Raw genomic sequence first — 18,829 nt, 5'->3', positions numbered from 1 at the left:
TATTAACAACGAACAAAGATCAAGCTGAGAGTTGACTAGACCCAAAGAAGATTCCGTTGCACATCGTTTTCTTTGAAAGAGAAAGGATAGTTTGCTATAGGGGAAACGCTCCTATAGTTGCGGTACGTTAGAAACGTTAGGTTCCTATAGTTGGGCATGGATATACTCAATAAATAACTATAGGAACCTAACGCTTCTAACGTACCGCAACTATATGAGCGTTTCCCTATCTCTTTTTACTCTTCACCGATGGCAGACACGAAGCTACTGCTGCCAGCCGTTATGAAAGTTTCGGTTGCGTTCGGGTGTAAAGCAAAAATCATGAAACTCAATCTCACCACAGTTTGTTGAGATAGCTTACAAAATCACAGTTGTTTGCTTGTTGATTTTTGCCTACGAAAATCAAGCGTGATCGTGGGCTTTGGTGAGATTTTATTTCGGTAATTTCAACAGATGCTGAGCACTCGGCAGTCAAGACCCTTGCGAGCTGGTAAAAATAACCGAATACACTGCATTAGCGTGCCGACAACTCAGTAATCAATAGGTGGGAAGTAATTTTGTATACGAAGTTCGGTAATTACGGAATGTTTTTTGTGTGGAATCGGAACCTACCTTACTAATAAAAACCAAAGATTTAAGTAAAGTAAAGGAGAAAAATCTAGTACTTAGTACTTAGGTTAAGTCTTTAATCGAAATGACACTGATGAAGACTGCACATTGTAGTCAAAATACGTATCTGTCATGGATACCAAAATTATTAAGTTATTAAATTACACTCAGGTCTTTTTTTACACGGGGGATACGTACCGTGTAAAAAAAAACCGTGTAAAAAAAACCTACGGGATTTTGATTTTTCGCATGCTTAAATGTTTTTAAAAAATCGGATTTTGATGCCATTTGTAATTAAGCATGATATGGTCCAAATAGACATATTTTAAAAATTTCTGTATTTACACCAAAAATTGTGATTTTTTTTTAAGTATGCCATTCGATTACCTATAGATTGAAACGAATAATGTGATTGGAACCAAGTCGATAGTTGAAATAGCGTGTAGGGTAAAAAATACAAGCTTTTGTATCACTTTTCGATCCTCTCAAAAATTCCACCCACTTTCACTGACTTTCGTCTAAACTTTTAATAAAATTCACTTTTCACTGCGTACGGCAAAATTATAAATATAAAATGACGCGCTTTTGATATTTCTGACAGATGTTCCACGTGTGATAAAGAATAACAGTTTGTTCAGCAAATTTTTAACAAATGTTCGGTAATGAAGTGACGACCATTTAGAAAAAGCAGCATGATTACCGACAAGTCTGTAAGAGTAATTACCGAAATAATTGACCACAGGAGAGTTTATAGGACATATCAGTAATGAAAATAACAAAACACAGTAAAAGATTTTAGAAAATACTGGTCTTCAGTAACTCACGTTACTGTTTTAGGTATAAACATCGAAAAACAGCCGAATGTGCAGCAATTTAATAGTTTTGCCGAGTAGGGACAACTACTCAATTTTCGGCCTATTAAGCACAACCCGCACTTAGTCCTTCTTTATCTAGCGTAGTTTAGCACAAAACGGAATGTTATTATTACTGACGCTTGTACCGTAAGATTTGATAAAGAGAAACCAATCGTTGAGATATTGTCAAAAGTCTAACACTGCTTCTTGACGCCAAACTCGGCCTACGGATTCTAAACTCAGCCTAGCGCATTGAAACGCCATTGAAACGCAAATGAATTCACTTCGGCTTATCGGATGAAGATGAAAATTGATTCGGTCGGAGCGCTTCTTTTGTTTTTGGAAATAATGCGTGCAAGCCTTCATATCACGCGTGCTCATTGACTTCGTTCGGTAGCTTATTAACTAAATTATCTTGCCAAACGCATAATTGACTTGTTAACTCTGAAATAATGGATTTATTTGATGATTTCTACTCGATAGGCCCAAAACGGGCGATTAGGCCGAAGTAATTCTCTACCCTATTAATAGTCCGCTAAAAAAAATACACACATAGAATTTTTTACAGAAATCTGTAAAATTTTACCGAAATCTCAACAGCTGAACATTCGGTAAACAGTTTCACAGATTTCCTGTACTTTTTCACAAATATCTGTGATTTTTTCACAGATATCTGTAAAAAATTACAGGAAAACTGTAAAACTGTTTACCGAACGTTCAGCTGTTGAGATTTCGGTAAAATTTTACAGAAATCTGTGAATCAATCAATATCAATAATCTGAAAATTTATTCGATCAAGGAAATGAAGTGAATTTAGCTGTTACCGGTAAAAAAAAATTAATGAGGGAGGTCCATATAGACACTGTCTCAAATATAAATATGTTTGTTGAAATAAAAAAAAACAGGAGTAATATGAAGTTGATCCTTTTCTGCTGAATGCGCAAAGGAACTAAACTAGGACAAGGGTCAATCCATTAAGTATGTCGTGCTCTAATGGACGAGAGGACGCTTGGGATTTGTGACAAGCAATGCATAAGGTATAGGAAAAACGTGACGAATGGGGGGAGGGTTGACTTTTGCAGAATTTCATGTAACGTAACATGCTCCCTAAAAAACAAAACTTCTTTGGCAATCAGCTCAGTTTGAAAAAGTAAGGCTGAATAGAAATGAACTAAAGACCAATTAGTAGCTCATTATCGAACTGTACTGAATTATTGAAACATTCCGATCAACAACTCAATTAGGCCCATTCAGGGTCATATGAATATTGAATACATGAATGTTGTTTACGGGTTGCTTAGTGTATAAATTAAGGTTTCCATCAATATCTTGCCTCATTGTTACCTCGCAACCGAAATGGAACTCAAAAATCTGTTCCACCTTTACATCTTCTTTTGCCTGAGGTCGATTCAAGCGATTGATTGGAAACAGTTCTCCGAATTATCGATTTCGTACTTCAAAGCACGACACGTAACGTCCATTACGGTGGTTAACTGCTTCCGTGCCGAGGATAATTTCCAACTTATGAAAACCTACATGGATACTGGATTCTACGTGCAGGTTATCGGAACATTCGAACACTTTAATGTGTCCTCAAAAGATCAAAGTGGAGTTGCAGTCGACGGCACATGTGGTGGTGAAATGCGAGACTTGCTGAAGCTTTCAAGTATCAACGAATTTATGAAAACGAATATTTTCTGGGTGTTCTTGGAAGAAGTGCCTGATTCGTTAGAATTAACACAAGTAATACCTGATACGGTAAAAGCTCAGTATAATGAACGATTTAGATCCATTGAAGTTCTACCGGGAAGCCGTGTTGTGGTTGGAGTTTTTCAATTCCGTTTCTGGAAGCTCTTTGACGTGCACAAAAAGCATGCTAAGGGAGCTTTAGTGTTCGTTGAAATATGCTTCCGGGGACAAAGTATAACCATGTTAACTAATATGGAACGAGCTCTATGGCGTCTGGATAAGAACTCTAGGGAAAGAAGGAACTTGCGAGGATATTCAATGCCCACGGGAATAGCGGTAAGACATCAGGACTTGCTACTTGCTTCTTACTATTTGTACAGATCTTGATTATTTCAAAGATTACCCATCCCGAGACCTATACCGGTGTCAGCGACGTTTCGGACACGATTCACGACCACTTTCTCAAGGCCACCTTTCCGATGATCAAAGAGCTAATGTATGACTTGAACTTCACCCTTGACATGACCCAGGTCGATCAAGGTGGCTGGAAAACCAACGGTACATTCAATGGATTGATGAGATTGTTTCAGAACCGTACCATTGAGCTTGTGGCCATGGGTATCCTGATGCGATCCGAAAGGATGGAAGTGGCAGATTTTACCATAATTACACTACTGCTGAAGACTTGTGTTATCTTCAAACAGCCTCCATTATCATTGGTATCCAATATCTTTGAATTGCCATTCAGTGGTGAGGTATGGCTGAGCTGTTTGGGTTTTATATTTGTCTGTTGGATCACTATGATAAGCTTTAGATTAATATCTAGAATGGCAATCCTAACTCCTGCGGATTCGTTGACATTCATCATTGGGACAATGTGTCAACAAAGTATCGAACTATTTTCCTACTTCGATTCTCCAAGATTCCTGTTCTTTACAGCTAAGTTGGCTAGTTTCTTCATTTTCACGGCTTATTCGGCGACGATCGTGGCCTTGCTCCAAAGTCCGAGCCGAGCCATCAATTCGGTGACAGATTTGACGGCATCTCCACTCAAGGTAGGAGCTATGGATACAATCTACATGTGGCTCTACCTCAGTGAAAGCAAAGACCCCGAGGTGCAAAAGCTGTTTCGTAAGAAGATCAAACCCTACGGAAAGAAAGCCTTGATTGAAGCGGAAGTTGGCATGAAACGAGTAAAAGACGAGTTGTATGCTTTTCAGGTACGTATTCTGTATTATCAATGTTGCGAATGAACAACTGACAGCTTTCGTTCCGAAAGATAGGTAGAAGCAAATGCGGCTTATCATCTGATAAAGGAAACGTTCACTCCCCAGGACACGTGTAAGACTCATGAGCTGGAGGCTATCAAGGTAGCTCCATTTGCGATTCCCATGAAGAAAGGTAGCAAGTACCGGGAGCTATTTCGCCAGCGGCTGATATGGCAGCTTGAGGTTGGCATAATAAACCGGGCTCATCGAATTTGGGTCGCTCGGAAGCCCAATTGTGAAGCGGGAGCTAACGCATTTAACTCGGTAGGTTATAAAGAGGTGAGGTTCTTGTACATCTTGCTGGCGGTTGGACTTTCAATAGCCGTAGCCATTATGATGGTAGAGCTAACGTGGATGAAGTGGCTTCGCCGATATGAACGGAGAACCTGCATTCCTCTAAACGGGAAGCCAGCTATAGCAAGCTCGGAGAACGCTTACGGTGGGTTTTTAAATTGATCGATAATTTGACGGTGGGAATTTATGTGAGTTCAATTAATATTTGTTCAGTTTAGTTTAGTTAAGTTTATTCATACATAATAGCATAAGACTTACAACATTTTCCGTTGCATTCGATGATAATAGTATGCACGAAGAGTGTCACATATGTTTGACAATCCACTTGATAAATTAACAATAACTAACTAAAAAAACAGATAACATTTAAAAAACAAACTAGTAAATTTCACGTCACAGTTTAGTGAACGCTGCCCTCGTGTGTGAAAATAGCTTCGGAATGCGTTCTTGAAATGAGCTGTTGTAGCTACCGTAGAGCTTCTAACCGCCGGAGTCAAATTTCCTGCAGTCATAAACAAATGTTCATTAGTTGTTCATTAGTCAAAAATATAAAACTCTTTCAAAGACGTCAAAATCATAGCGCTCTCCCTTGGCGCAGTCGGTAAAGGCACAGCTACAAAACAGGACCATACTGGAGATGGCTGGGTTCGATCCCAGTCCGTCCTAGGAATTTTTCAGATTGGAAAATTTTTCGACTTCCCTGGGCAAAGAGTATGATTGCCACACAATTATACTTATGCAAAAATGGTACAGGCATCGAAAGCTCTCAATTAATAACTGTGGAAGTGCATATAGAACACTAAGTTGAAGGCACCCAATAAGCTAATATGCGATAAACAATAAGCTTGCAATGCGAAGAAGAAGAATACAAAGAAGCGAATAAAAAGGAGATGATCTTTACAACGGATTTTCAAAACAGGGGTCTTCGGCAAAGCTTCAAGTTTTGTTGCATTACGCTTGCAAAAATTATAAAAACTACTTCTTTAACTATAGTAAAGCGTAAAAACCCGGTTTTTTAATTGTTGAACTAAAAAAAAAAATATCTTGAAAACCAAGGCCGCTAATGATTTTGACGTCTTCGAAAGAGTTATGTATTTTTGACTAATGAAGAACTTTGTTTGAAACAACAACTCTTCAAAATGAATTAGTTAAAAAATACATTTTTAATAGCAGTTTAGTACAAGTTTAGTAAAATTCGTATTTTATCAAAAGATGACGCTTTTTATTCCAAAAAACATTACCGAATACACAAAGTTTATCAAATGACCATCTTGAAGTTCTTAATTTTGTTCATCTAGGCTGCATTCCTGATCCACTGTGAAATGGTTCACGGCAAATGAATTTAACTCATATTTGAGTCCAGTTCACTTGAATTCGCAAATGCTGATGACGTTTTTCTTGTCAACAATTAATATAACATGTTATAAGTCTGTAGTCTTAACGTGGTATAAGGGGCGATACATATATTATGTAACGCTCTAAGGGGAAGACGGGGTGTACAATTTTGTAACAAGCAATGCATTAGGTATAGGAATAACGTGACGAATTAAATTTTGTCCACAACTTAGCGTGACCTGATTGATGCATGGCCCCTAATATCCGTTCCTTAATTGAATACCGTTCCAGCGTGCACACCCATTTTGCAAGAGTCATTTTCACGCTTGTTTGTGCCTCGTGTCTCACTGGCAATCTTACGATACTGTTCCTAGTAAACATTCAACCTATGCCAATTTCGCTCATCTGTGTCTATAAGAGCTATTAAGGACAGTGAAAACTCAATTCCTGACCCAGCCCCCATCGAGGAGAGTCGTCAACAATTGGACACCAAAGTTGTATATTGTATAAATAAGGTTCATATTTGCTCACTGGTGGGCAGTGCGATAACTGACTCAATTGAGTTGTAAATATTTAAAATCTACTCTAAGAATTTTGATGACATGAAACTATTTTGAATTAGCATTGACAAAATTCAACAGCTTAGCACACCTTAGCGATTTTCAGTAGAAGATGCTATATGGCATTGATCAATCTCGTATTTAAAATCTTATGTTCAGTCTATGAGTTGACACACATATCGCTATGCTTGAAAAAATAAGCCCTCTCAGAAATAGCACACGTTGATATTCTCGACAAAATATTTGAAACATGTCCCATAATAGGACACTTTCCTTTACACATGATATCGTTGGTGGAAGCACAATTGGCTGACTGTAGAGCAGACGGTACGATTACGGCCCATGTTCTCCAGTTCAGTTCAATTCGCTGAGCCGGTGAAAGACCGACACGCAGGAAGAAAAATGAAGCCGGCACGTGTGCGAATCACCATATGAAAATAAACATCTCTGAAATTAAAGCTTAGACTTGTTGGTTTTGAGGATCGCTGAATTCAAGAATCAATAATAATAATAATAATAATAATAATAATAATAATAATAATAATAATAATAATAATAATAATAATAATAATAATAATAATAATAATAAAAATAATAACACGAGCTGAGAAGAGAATGGCCGACTATATATTCAAACAAAGCATGATCATCATGGACTTTTCAAAATAATGCTCGGGTTGTAGGGTAGAGAACTAATTCGGCATAAGCGCTCATCTCGATGATATCGAGTAGAAACATCAAATAGGGGAAATGGCTCTAATGTTAGCCTACACAGCAAAAAAAAAGTTGTTGAATATTACATCGAAACTGCTGCAACCAGGTCAATCCATCGGTTGTGTAATATCACATTGTACGATGTACATCGATTTTGCGAACAAAATTACATCCATTGATGTAATATTGTATCTGCTTTTTGCTATTACATCATTATTTCATACATCAGTTTGAATTACGTTGATCGATATTACATTTTTTTTGCTGTGTATGGGTCTAAGATTGGGCCCATCGCTATTTATCAATTTAATAAAACTTACTTTCCATTCAGTTTATTGTCAAATGTTCTAAACAAATATCGAAATAGAACAAATTGTAAATATTGTTTTTACATTTTAATAAGTTGTTAAGTAGGGTTTACACATAATTTACGACCTATGTACTAAGCACAACCCACACGTTACCTCTCTTTTTCTTACGGATTTGAGCAAAAAAAGTGGAATATTTCTACTAAAGAGTGCTCCAGAAAGTATGGACGCACCCAGTTTTCTGTGAAAATAAAGGCCCAAGCGCAATAACAGCGGAAGCGGAACGGCAGCGGCAACGGAAAAGCCCGATCTGAGTAAGCCTACTTGTCGGATTGAAAACTAGTTAGAATCAAATCGACTTCGGTTAGGCATCTTGATGCCATTTGTGACAACTATCAAACTTTCCGTTTCCGTTCCGCTTCCGCCCACATTGCGCTTGGGCCTTAAGTATTGGAAATTTTATTTTTATTACATACACGCGCAAAAGTTCAGACTTATCAATATTTGCTATCATCTATCGATTGTATGCTAGGTGGCGCATCTTCTTGCGAACGATCTTCATTAGGTTCAGCACAGATTTCTTGGCAACAAGTTTGGACACTTTTTCCCAATCCGTTTCAAACTGTTGAATGGTTTCTGCTGCGGAGACATGTTCCTGAGATATGCCTTGGTCAATACCAAAAAATTTCCAATTTGTCGAATTTGTGGGCTATTAGGAGGATTCATGAGAGAGAGGCAAGGATTAGTTATTTCCATTTAATTCCACTACCCTATTTACTTATTTGCTTATCCTTGACAGATACACGTATTTCGTCTACAATGTGCAGACTTCTTCAGTGTCTTGTACAAATATTCAACTCAGTATAAGTACAAAACTCGAGTACTGTACAATACACTGAAGAGGTCTGCACATTGTAGACGAAATACGCGTATCTGTCAAGGATAAGCAAATAAGGTAATGGAATTAAATGGAAATTACTAATCCTTATCTCTCTCTATCTCTTTATTCTAAGACGCCCACATTAATCAGGAGGATTCATGTCTTTTGGAATGAATGTTACACTATTGTAGGTATATCATTCTACCGTTGATTTTGCGTAATGGCACGCAAGATCTGTCCAGAAGACAAAAGAATCCTTGTGGCTTTGCATCATGGGTATAAGTCGGTTTTGTAAACACTCCTTGATGTATATTTTCGAGTATATTTTGCTGTTCATCGAAGCAGTTGTGATGAAGGGTTGACTGGTTCAATACTTGCCTTTCTCGCACCATATAATATTGTGGCTCCGGCAAGGATTTGTAGTCTAATTTCACGTAGGTTTCATCATCCATGATTATACCAACCGGTGGAAACTAACGATTTTTAATTGGCTTACTACTTGACTAGCCTATTGGTCCCAAGCAAATCGATTAACGTACCCCATTCTAGTACTACACTATGTTTGTTTTGATTCGCTATGAAAGTTTGACAGATCAAATGAGGGGCTTGTGGATTTTCCTATGTTTCGAGGGGTGCAACGTTTAGCTTGGGACAGGAGATAGTACCAGAGCTGAGCCAAAAAGTTGAGCACGTTTCTTAAGACCTTCTAGTCTTAGAGTTACCTCTATGATTATACAGTTCGAATTCCCAGTAAGCAGCGTACACTGTTAACTCGCAACAACTCAAAATTGAGTTGAACATGCCCATTTCAGCGGGAAGTATGCACACTTAGAAATAACTAATTTTGCACGAGACGGAAATCGTCTTTGACAAAAAAGATGAGAAGTGCTCCGAAAGTGAAATGTTCGTTGCTGGATGAAAAGTACGTTTGATTGAGCTATATATCGCGTGTGTGTCTACTTAAAAGTGAATAGGCGCACTTTTACTAACTTTGAGTCAAAACTACTCTGTGATATTTTCAGCCGGGAAGCTTGCTTTTAATTTGTTTTGATAAAAAAAATGGAAATTACCTGCTCCATATTCATTTAACTGAAGCTGAAGACGACTGAACAACGAATAAAAGATTAGGAATCAAATAGATGAAGACTAACTCATTTTTTGCTTGTTTCAAGATCATCCTCGGTGGACAAAGCAGTGTCTTGCCACTATCAACAAGGCATAAAAAGTAACAAGGACTAAAAAGTAACAAGGACTAAGATTACTGAAAAATCATGTTCCCCTAGTTTGAAGTAGTCAGGACTAGGAATAGGTGGTAGATTTTACATCCCGTAACGTAACACGAAAAGGTGATCTACCCACGTTACGCATGCAATTCCTACTTACCTTAATACATTTCGGCCGGTGTTGTACAATATTTTCGCCGTTACTTAGAGCGTTCGCTCCAACACGGCTGGCATTTTTTTTCTAACTCCCGGATTTGGCTGACTGAGTGGCTTTTATTAAGTTTGACATTTCTCGTTTACTCATATTTTTACAACCTAATGCATCAGACGAAATTGAGTACGATCGACTCACCCGGTGAGTTAGCTGAAGTATACGTGTATCGTACAGCTTTCGCACTCTGGTTTGGCCGATGCTTCTTGTTTTGGACTCCATTTCGGCTGCTTCTGCTTCCTATAGGTTCGAAGATTCAAACGTTCTTTAGCACGATGAACGCTTGAGTTCGACGTGCCATCTTGTTTGGCTACATTCCGCTCTGAAAGCTCCTTTTTTTGCTCGGACGCCTTCAGTATACGTTTGTCCAAGCGATGGTTAGCAGGACTTTTTTTTTCGACCTGTTTTCGGTTTATCCACAAACGAATCATCCTCACTGAACTTTGTGAGCTATGTTCCAACTTTCAACTGTTTGGCACAATATTTCGACGATGTTCTGATGAAAGTCCACGCATTTCGAAACACACTGTTGGAAACAGTTGAACCATTACACAGGTACTGAGAGATAAGGGTAAACAACAGGATGCAGCCATAAAAATTAACCATAGAGATTGCTGACGTTTGTCGTACGTAGTGTGCGTCAAGTATACGTATACGCAAAATGTTTTCATCGGGAAAAAAAACTTCATAGCGGAAAATTTTCCCGATGAAAACAAATCACTTACACAATCATACTTTAGCAATCTCTATTATTGAATGGCAGCGGTTTCTGACTGCGTCCATACGTTCTTGAGCTTCTAAATTTATTATCCTTGATATATGTGCCGGTTAATTTGATAATGAGTAACTTTATTAAAGAGACTTTCAGTTTTTTAGGCTAGTTCGTCTCTAACATATTTTGTTAAAAATACAACACTGCTTTTCGATTCCTAATTTAACCTACGGATTTCAATATTGTACCAATCTCAACTCAACTTTGCCTAAATGCTTATTTTAATATTCTAAGAAAAAACCGGTTTTTGAATTTTGCTCTGATGTGCTACAATTCTGGATTTTTCTTTTAACGGAGGATTGCAGGGTTTTCAATGTAGAATATGTAGTTTCATCAAAATTTGATTTATGTTAAACGAATACAGTAAAGGGTTCGATTATTGGAAGGTATCCAAATTATCAAGGGTCGTTTTTCATACCGCTCAGATTTTGGTATTTTTTAAGATTTAGTTTTGAAATTTCCTCCACATGTCTTCAGAATTCCCCTGAACAATTTTATGATATTTTTTAGTAAATATTTCCTTGACATTTTCTTCGTACGGTCTCAAAATTCTCTGGATATCACTTGAGCAATTCGTATTTTCAATAATGAGTAGCGAGAATCTGCTTAAATTTCACTCCAGGATTATTTTTAAAATGCGCTTGGAGTTCACTGAATCGTCTTCAAATTTTTACCAGAATTATGTAAGAATAATTTACCGAATGTTCATGAAAATAGCCTTCAAATCTGAAGTGCATTCCCCAAGGTTCTCTTAAAGTTCACCTCAGCATTCCCTTGGATTTTTTCCCAAAATCTCCTTGACAGCCTAGCCTGGACTCTTAAAAGTTGAGAACCAAAATTAGAGCGATGAACCAGATCTGTAGAAAATCGTAAAATAAGACCACTCCCGATGGGAATTTGCAATATTTACAAATAAATATGTATTATTTTGAGTTTCTAAAATCGTCATTTTGATGAAAAAAAAAGGGTTTGGATGATATTTCCTCTCAAAAACGCCTAATGCACTCTAATTTGATGGTGCATAAAAAAAGCCTATATTTAATAATATTAAAATTTAACGTTAAATGCGTGAACGATTATCCTGAATGAAGTGCTACATCTATTTGTCTGTGCTACTGCTAAAAATTGTCATCAGAAAATCTTGAACAGAAAATTATTTTATTTTCAATATTTTCCATACCAAAAGATTGAAAGATAAGTAACCCATAGACACGAACGATCAACTTTACCCACAGTTTGTCTGAAATGCCCCCAATGAAACATTACATTAGTAGGTAGTCTCAAAATTAAAGGAAAAGTCTCCTCTATCAAATAGTCAACTTTTCGGTAACGCCAAATTTGTTGGTTTCAATGTTTTTCTATAAACATACCACGGCTCTTTCTAAAACTGTCTAAGACTGTACCAATAAGTGAAAATAGATAAGCAGCATTCGAGATAGCATTCTATTCGTTCTACGGATAACGTGTGGACAACGGCTAGTCTAAAATCGGTTCATCAAAAGTTTTGACATCCATGGCTTGGTTTGCCCCACCTTTGTCGAAAGCTAAAAATATTCTACGAAAGTTGACAACGCTAGGTCGTCCGGCGACACGATACATGGCCCACGATACAGTGGGATTACTCAGTGAGTGAGTAAAATTTTCCATGCAAAACTTTGAATATGTGGAAAACTGAGAGATATTCCACGCAGTCTATTAGTATACTCCTAGACTGAGTAAAATTTTCGTTTATTTTCCTCATATTCAAGCAGTTTTTCCTGGAAAAGCGAGGAAAATTTTACTCATTCACTGAGTGTTTACCCTAATTTTGCAATTTTGAGTAGAATTCGACTCATCTACTGAGTTACTCTCATTGGCCGTGTATAGAACGCATTAAATCCACTAGGGTGGGACACGCGGCTGTGCGGGAAAGCCAAGCTTATTGGATCAGTGTCGAAGCCATGAACAACTGTGCCATGCTTGAAGGAAACATGGTTGTAATAGAAAATTGCAAAAGTACTCTACAGTTCATACGAAAAAATGTAAAATCAAAATATTGGCAAAATATAGCTTGCCGCAACGGAACAAACTAAAATCATAGACACTTAGAAATTACTTCCGTGTACGTTAATTTTCTTACTAAACTTTCAGCAGCTGAACGGTCGGTAAAACTTTCATCAACCTATTTAAAACCTATTTTCTTCAAAAATAATGTTAGAGGTAGAAGGGGCATAATGAGCACCTTAAGCAATGCACAGTGGTACAGAATGCAGATTTAGCTGGAATGATATGTTCTGAGCCTGAAATTGAAACTTTAGACTAAAAGTCCCTTCTACAAAGTTGTTCCTTGTAGTTAGGCCCTCATTTTTATGACAATGAATTCTAGGGTGGTTCTTATTATCATTTAAATCAAATATCTAACTTTTTTGTTTGAATAAATTAAGGTATACATTCTTCGGCAAAGTTATAGCTGAGCTAATTTCAAGCAACTTCGTTGAAAACAATTTTTTTGTATCTCTTAAATTGGCCGATTTAGAGCTATTTTCTTGAATTGAGTTAGGGTGGCTCTTAAAAAAACAGGTTTTTTGCTCTATTTTTCTTATTTCGAATTTCTCAGCAGAGGTGTCTTTAGATAACTTTTAGATCTTAAGAAGGCGCAATTATATAACTTTTTTATTTGAAATTTATCATGAAAGTCATCTTCTAGAGACTTTTAAAACTCTTTAAGACGAATGTTTTATAGCTAAATTTGTTGCCTGTATCTCTTCTAATAAAAAAGATATACTCAAATATAGTAAAAAATATGAATAAATTCAAATTGATTTTATACGAGTTTGAAAAATAACATACCTCCAATTTTTTCATATTATGAAGAATAACATACGCCCTTTCAAATGCTGCAAAAAAACTTTTTTTTTTGTTTGCCCCAACCAGAGATATTAACATTTGAAAAGTGTATATTTTTAGTATACAAACGTCAATAACTCTTGATCGGCGAAAGATATTGACAAGCTTTGTGCAGCAAAATATTGCGCCTTCTTAAGATCTAAAAGTTATCTGAAAACACCTTTGCTGAGAAATTCGAAATAAGAAAAATAGAGCAAAAAAACTGTTTTTTTAAGAGTCACCCTAACTCAATTCAAGAAAATAGCTCTAAATCGGCCAATTTAAGAGATACAAAAAAGTTGTTTTCAACAAAGTTGCTTGAAATTAGCTCAGCTATAACTTTGCCAAAGAATGTATACCTTAATTTATTCAAACAAAAAAGTTAGATATTTGATTTTAATGATAATAGGAACCACCCTAGAATTCATTGTCATAAAAATGAGGGCCTGTGATGCCGAGTATGTACGTCCAATGTAGCGAAGTCCGTACAATGGAATGACGAGTGGCCCATTGGATGGTAGCTATATTCTCCCCATAGAGAGTGACGACACTCACACTAGTATAATGCGTGCAGTATATATAAAGACTCAGATTATAGATCACCACATCCCCTTTCCTTTCTAAGACTGTTAGTAAATGTTTGGTGTTTAGAAACATATGGTTTATTGTCAAATTTGTCTTACCTTCCTCGTAAGGCTCACCAACTTAACTTACATCATGTATACATTACCTAAGGGTTGTATCGAGTTGGTAGTTTGCGAACACGGTTAGAGTAACGACGTTTTTCGATGTCAGGGGTCGGCAGGGGAACGGCCTGTTGATCAGTTTCTTCATCAGTGTCATTCTTATCAGAATGACCAGAGAACTTCTTCAAATGAGTTACGTTTCTCTCGTAGCATTTACCACTATCCATGGAACGAACTCTTACCTTTGAACCATTACGCTCTTCAACTACGAATTTCTCTGCAAGGAAGTTGGTAGACAGCTTGTTCGTCGGGTGGAGATTTTTCATGAGAACCAAATCGCCTTTGCCGATATTATTGATTCTTGCTTTTCTTTTAGCATCTTCTCCTTCCTTTCCTTTCATTTTGTGAACTGCATCCTTGTCCGAATGTTCAGATGACGAAATGGCAGTGCTTAGATCATCTGCGTCTGGAAATTTTAATCTCAACTTCCGGTTTTGTAGAAGCTCACTTGGAGCTTTGCCCGTTGTTGAATGTGATGTGTTATTGTACATTTCTAGGTATTGACTCATTTCAGCTTTCCAGTCTCCGTATAGGGCATTTGCTATTTTTAAGCGTTTCAATAGAGACCGATTTTGTCGCTCCACTTCGCCATTGGCCTGTGGCCAGTATGGCGAGGTATGGTTTAAATGAATTCTCTTTGTAGAACAAAAATCCTCAAACTCAGTAGACACAAACTGTTTTGCGTTGTCGAGCGTTATAGTGCGAGGTACTCCCCAAGTGCTAAATATTCTGGCCAGCCGTTTGATGGTTTCTTTAGCAGTGATGCTAGACATAATCTCCAAACATAAGTATCTGCTGTAGTAGTCAATAACCACTAAAATATGCTCACCAGAGGGTAGGGGTCCCAAGAAATCGATAGCGATATCCACCCATGGCTTGTCAGGCAACGATCGTCGTTGCATTGGTTCTGGTGGGTCCGAAACTTGCACCAAGCGACATCCCTCACAGCTATCGCAAGTTTTTGCAGCTTCCTGATCCATTTTTGGCCACCAGCAACGATCCCTTAGTCTTCTTTTCATTATCGTTTGACCTGGGTGGCCCTCATGTGCTAATACAAGCATTCTGTTGCGCAAAGAGGAAGGAATCACCAACTTTGATCCTCGCATAATTAGTCCGTTCACGAATGAGAGTTCATGGCGAAATGCTGCATACGGCTTCACCAGTTCTGATGCCCAATTGTCATCCATGACTGCTCTTTTAACCGCTTGCAGTTCTTCGTCCTTTGCACTTGCTTCTACAACTTCCGCAATATCCATAGCAGCCGTCTCTTGAATAGTCCGTATGAAAATTTCCGTGTCTTCATCAAAATCCCCATTCGTCGAGTCATCCAAAAGCGTAGCCAATGTTGAAGCTACCATACGACGAATGTAAATCTCTGACTCTTCCAGCCAATTATCTTCAACGTGAGATGATAGTCGTGACAGCGAATCTGCAATGTTCGACGAGCCTTTCCTGTAGACGACAGTAAAGTTGAACGACTGCAACCGCAGCATCCATCGTTCTATTCTTGCAGTTGGACGAGATTTTACTGTGAATAGAACTTCCAATGGACGGTGATCTGTCTCCAGAGTAAATGAAATTCCGAGTAGATAAACTTTAAACCTCTCTACAGCCCATACTATTCCCAGAGCTTCTTTCTCAATAGGTGGATAGCGTTGTTCAGTCATTGAGAGACTTCGAGAAGCATAGCTTATCACGCGAGGCTTGCTATTCTTCACCTGTATCAAATTTCAAAATTCGAGGATAAAAATCCTTTTACTGAAGTAATAATAATAATTAAATAAAAATACCTGTATCAATACTGCTCCAAGACCAACACCCGATGCATCAGTAACAAGAATTGTCTGGTCCTTAGGGTCATAATACCCCAAATTTTGCAAATTTCCCATGTTTTGCTTTATTGCGTCAAACGAACGTTGGTGAAGAGAATTCCATTCTAACGGTGTCGAATTCTTGAGCAATTCTCTTAGAGGATGGTTTTCCGTTGCCAGGTTTGGGATGAAGCGGGAAACGTAAGTAACGAGTCCAAGAAAACTTCTCAATTCTTCTTTACTCCGTGGTGCTCGACATTGAAGAATAGACCGAACTTTGGAATCGGTTGGAAGAACGCCTTTTTCTGAGAGCTTGTGTCCAAGAAATGTAATTTCTTTTTGCTTGAACCTACATTTCTGCATGTTGAGCAACATCCCATGTTCTTTCAGGACTGAAAGAGTTTTCCTTACAGCGTCGTCGTGGTCTTCTTCGGAGGTTCCCCAGATCAGAATGTCATCAATGAAGACAACTGTATTCGGGCAGTTCGACAATATGCTTTCCATTAAATTTTGAAAGAATTCTGGAGCATAGTTGACTCCAAATAGTAGTCTTGTATATCGGTAAAGTCCCCAATTAGTCACAAACGTTGTTATCTCTCGACTTTCTTCTGCCAGCTCGACTTGATGGAATGCTTGCTTGATATCTAACGTAGTGAAAATGGTGGCACCATTGAACTTTGGAAGGATATTTTCGAACACCGGGAGCGGATGATTTAGTCGCTGAATTGCTTGATTGGCGCGTCTCATGTCAACGCATAGACGTAATTCCCCATTGTCTTTGAGAATGGGAACCAGTGGTGACACCCAAGATGACGGTTTCGTTACACGTTCGATTATACCCATCGCTAGTAGTTCATCCAGTTTGCTTTTTACTTGGTCCAGTAGGGGAATTGGACAACGTCTTAGAGGCTGAATAACTGGTGTCACATGTCGATTAATAGGCAGGATTAGTTGAAAATCTCTGATTTTAGGGAATAATTCTACCGGTTTTACTTGGTTAACGTCATCTTTAAAGGAACTAGGTAGACCAACACGCAAAAGACCAAGTTCTCGAGCTGTTATCTTACCCAGCAACGCTTGTTGGCCTCCCTGAATCACATAGAAGGTTGTATTGGTGGAAATGGTTTTATTTCCATCACGTACTTCGATAACTGCATCAAAGACAGTTAACAGGTCCAAAGGTACTCTGCCATAGGCCAAGAACTTTTTGGAACTATCAAACCTTTCAGAATAATAGTTAGCCTTACTTAGCTTCATGAGCTCCCATGTTCTGTCGTCTATCAAATTGAACGTAGATCCAGAATCAATAAGCATTTCTATGCTGACTCCTCCGACGCGACATTTCAGGAGTTCATCATTTTCGTTGTCAATTTTGTAAACGGAAAATTCTTCTGGTTCACCTGTTTCATCTGCCAGCTCTACATTCATAACGCTCTTAAATCGTTTGCTCTGAGCCGCCTGCCCAGAATGCATGGGCGAAAATCTTCGCTTATGTGTCTCTGATGACTATACAATATAAAATATTTAAGGAAATTACAATAAATCATTATGATCTAACTCTACAAAACTGAATAGTATTCTTACATTCCTCGCATTCTGTTTGCACATCGATTGAAAGTGACCTACATTTCCACATCGATGACACTTCCTGTCAATGGCAGGACACTTCTTTGGTGTCACATGCCTGAACCGTCCACAACGATAACACCTATCTTTATATGCGGGTAGCCCGGAGTCTTCTGGCTTCCGTACAAACAAACGATTGATTTCTGCCGGATGGTTGAACTTAGGTTTCATTTGATCAGCTTGGTAGATGACAGACTGATAAGCATTGACGATTTTTGAACAGACGTCCAAAGTTAAATTGTCTTTTTCCAGCAACTTACGACGCAATTCATCAGAAGCATTTTGAATAATTTTATCAATTATGGCTGTTTGACGACATTCATGCTCCGTTTTGCCAAACGAGCATTTCTCTGCTTTTTGCTGTACTCTGAGCAGAAACTTCTCTATGGGCTCATCCTTTTCTGGTTTCATAGTCCAGAATTGGAACCGCTCAAAACTATCATGGTGCTTTGGTGCGAAATGCTCTGAAAGCTTATCTTTAGCTGTCACATACGGGTCACTTCCATCCAAGCCATCAACGTCTGCTCCAGGAATTCCATAAAACACTGACTGAAGCTCAATGCCACCCATGGCCAGCATTTGAGCCTTACGACTGTGGCCATCCAAAATGTTTGTGGCCGTCATGACATTTTCAAACCACCTTATCCATGATGTCCAAGCACTCCTCACTTCAGTTGCCGGTAAGTGGGAGTACTTAAACTGTGGTAAATTATATGACGCTGGGCTGAAGAAAGACATTGTCTGAATAATCGGTTCGTCGTTTTCCATGATGGCCTAGTACAAAAAAATTATTTATTTATTTATTGTTCACCGCCTTCGACCACATGGTCGCACAAACTGATTGATTGGCAAAATGATTGTTTTTTTTTCTTTCATAACTTAATTTTTTTTCAGAAATTTATTTCAAATCACGTTGCTTCAAACACACCGTAGTCCTTAAAATTTCACAGGCCTTGTCCAGTACATAACAATAAAAATACCCATCACCAATAAACACAACATTAACTACAATAACTTAATCACGCAAACGTCTATCACAGATTGTAATCAGTGATTTCACCATC

General features: G+C 38.0%; 1 protein-coding gene and 1 pseudogene across 1 annotated transcript in view; one reads left to right on the top strand and one right to left on the bottom strand.

Annotated features, from left to right (window-relative positions):
- Window positions 1-18,829, bottom strand: part of LOC135701819 (influenza virus NS1A-binding protein homolog) — a 102,292-nt gene that overhangs the window by 67,744 nt on the left and 15,719 nt on the right. The gene's annotated exons all lie outside the window — the stretch shown is intronic.
- Window positions 2,673-5,476, top strand: LOC135701803 (glutamate receptor ionotropic, kainate glr-3-like; annotated as a pseudogene).

Source organism: Ochlerotatus camptorhynchus, unplaced genomic scaffold (genome assembly GCF_037179485.1).
Source record: "Ochlerotatus camptorhynchus isolate MF236.1 unplaced genomic scaffold, CSIRO-AGI_Acam_v1.1 ptg000177l, whole genome shotgun sequence".
NCBI lineage: Eukaryota > Metazoa > Arthropoda > Insecta > Diptera > Culicidae > Ochlerotatus > Ochlerotatus camptorhynchus.
The sequence above is the reverse complement of the archived record's forward strand: the minus strand, read 5'-3'. Positions and strand labels throughout refer to the sequence as shown.